Below are 3128 nucleotides of genomic sequence, written 5' to 3' on the forward strand. Positions count from 1 at the left end.
ATGCACCTGGAAAGAAAGAACTAGCAATCTTCTCCCTAAATACCAGCCATTGAAAATCCAGTGGAGCAGGGTTCCACTCTGACATGCATGGGGTCGGTATGAGTCAGAATAGACTTAAAAAATAGACTCTAAACATTTTTTTTTTTTTTAATTTATTAACCATAGAGCTCCCGCTGTATTGTTTCTTGGTTTAACTCTATATTGAAATTCTGTTTGCACTGAAGGGCCTGTCATTTAATTTTGTTCCCTGGCTTTAATTTGGAAATTTTTGTTTTTTGGTTTGTTTTTTTCATGGTAGTGGTGGAATTATGGAAACTCTTATCTTGCACGACAGATATTGTGGTAACTACTTCACGTGGACTCCCTGTCTGAACAAATCCTTACTAATCACTTGGTTTTTTCCCCTCATCTACTCCATTTTGCCTCCTGATGCTGACTTACACCTGGTTTGTCCTGAGCCCTTCCTCAGTTTCCTGGTTAGACTCTTCAGAGAAGTCTTTGTGAGTCTCCTGAAGCTAATTGTGCACCTTCCTATGGGTTTTTCATAGCTTATTCATAATAGAAAGTATAAAAAAATGGGTTGAAGTCAGGGTTTCTATCTTGTTTATTGTCACAGACATAGACCTGGAGGAGCTGGAGCCATACATTAAATTCTTGGTGAATATTCTTCCTTCTACCAAGATCACCTGATGTAGTTCTTAGGTGGACTTGATCTTAAAACTGCTCTGATAGCTCTTAATTGTGCCATACACCTGACTAATTTAGGAGACTTTTTTTTTTTTTTTTTCATGTGTCTGGGTGTGTCTCTGTGTGTAGAAATTGTGATGTTTTGTTCCTAAACCATACTGTGTAACCTGACTACCTAATCATCATATCAGCATGGACATAATACTTGCATTAAAGGGTAAGATCATTATCTGACTTCTTACCATATTTTATAGAAATAACCTGCCATTTGTGTTTGCCATGTATGTTTCTTCAATACACCTTTAATAAACGTATTACATTTAAAAAAATGTTATTGTTGTTAGGTGCTGTCAAGTTGTTTCAACTGATAGTGACACCTTTTGACAGAGTAGATGCCTCTTGGTCTTTGTTGGCTGTTATCATTATGGAAAATGTCTGTGGCATTGCAGTAGTTAAGCTCTTGACTGCTAACCAACAGATGGGTTGTTGAACCCACCTGTTCTCCTCAGGAGAAGGATGTGACAGTCTATTTCTGTAAATATTTACAGTCTCCTAAAACTTATGGGGGAGCTCTGGTAGCATAGTGGCTAAGGCACTTGACTGCTAACCAGAAGGCTGATGGTTCAAACCCACCAGCCACTCCTCAGAAGGAAGATGGGGCAATCTACTTCCATAGTGGTACTGCCTCGGAAACCCAATGAGGGGTTACTATGAGTCAGGGGCCGACTCGACGGTACACAACTACAGCAACAACAAAACTTATGGAACAGTTACTCTGTCCTTTAGGGTTGTTAGGGGTCAGAATCTATTTGACAGCAATGAATTTGGTTTGTTTTGGTTTAATCCTTATGGAAGCAGATTGCCAAATCTTTTTCCTTGAAACCATTGGCTGGAACTGGAACCACCACTCCTTCTGTCGCAGCCCAGTACTTAACCATTTGCACCCCCAGAACTCCTTAACCCAAGATTCCAAACTCATTGCTATTGAAGGAATTTTGAGCCTTGGTGGTTCAGTGGTTAAGTGTTCATCTGATAACTAAAAGGTCACCATTGCAAGCCCACCAGCTGCTCCTCCTGAGATAGACGTGGCTATCCGCTTCTGTCACAGATTGCAGGCTTGGAAACTCTATGGGGGTATTTCTATTCTGTCTTACATGGTCGCAGTGATGAACCAAAGATTAAGGACTCTTAAATTCTAGATTTGGACCAACAGCTGCTCTGTGGTTTTTCTCAGCCAATGCCAATTAGCTATATTTATTTCTGCTCAGATATTTTCCAATTCTTGTTCAAGTCCATCAACAAACAGGAAAAAAAAGAAAAAATATCGTCATATAAACTCCAATGAATTGGGTATCTGGAGGGTTTCAGTTGGTTGCTTTAAATATTCCTTTTTTCCAGAGATAAGGACATGGTCTCTATCTGCTATGTGTTCATGTCTCATAGTAAATTTCCCAGAATTTGCATTCTCCAAATGAGAGAAATAGGACTGAGCTAATGTATGGTTTAGAGAAGAGCTGGGACAGTCCCAAGCCTGGAGAATCACGCAGGCAATAATGATAAAATGACCAATAATAGAAATTATTTAATAGATTCAATAATTAGAAGAGATTGATTAGAAGGTGAATAGAGTTCCTATTTACAAAATGTTCACATTTACAGTCCATCTACTTCCCCATTTCTCAGTCCGGAGATACCTGGTATTGGTGCCTTCACAACCCTAGAAATTTTGAGCCATATGTTTGTTCCTAAATATCTTAAAAAGTAAATCAACATTAGTTTGTGATTGTTTGATTTCTTTTTATATGTCTGTTAGAGAATTGAACATTTAAAGAGGTCCTGGGCTCCTAACCAACAATATTCAATTTCTAGTTGATTCTAGAAATTGATTTAATTTATCTTTAAGTGATCTACTTTTGTTCATGCATCAATCCAGCCTTATAAACATCTTCAATCAATTCTGAGCCATAAACTCTTGCCTCCATTTTTTTTAAACCATAACTAATTAACTATTCACACCCCTCTAATTGAGGTGAACAAGATTAAAACTGTTAGAGAAAATCATCATCTAAGTCTGTCCAAGAGAAAAGAAAGGGAGTCCCAGACAGGTACTCACTCTGAATGGTCCATGATGATTGCAATTCATTAGTTGTCCCTGAACATCTGGGTGGTCAGAGGATGGAAAAGAAGATGCTTACAGAGGCTTGTGTGTGGATTCCTGGTCCCTCTTCCTCCTGAACTTGGACTCATCTCATAGGCATCCTGTGGATGATAACGATTTTTTCATATTTTCATTTCCAACATGTGGTCAAGCTTTTTTTACCAAGATATTTCTCTGATTTTGAAGTTCTATGTCTGTTCAAAGATCTGGGGATATCAGGAACTCTCTCTGGTTTCATAGGGATGCTATTCGACCTTTCTAGTTGAAGTGTGAATTTTTTTTA

The sequence above is a fragment of the Orycteropus afer genome, unplaced genomic scaffold (genome assembly GCF_000298275.1).
Source record: "Orycteropus afer afer isolate SDZICR_OR568_19922 unplaced genomic scaffold, OryAfe1.0 scaffold00908, whole genome shotgun sequence".
Taxonomy (NCBI): domain Eukaryota; kingdom Metazoa; phylum Chordata; class Mammalia; order Tubulidentata; family Orycteropodidae; genus Orycteropus; species Orycteropus afer.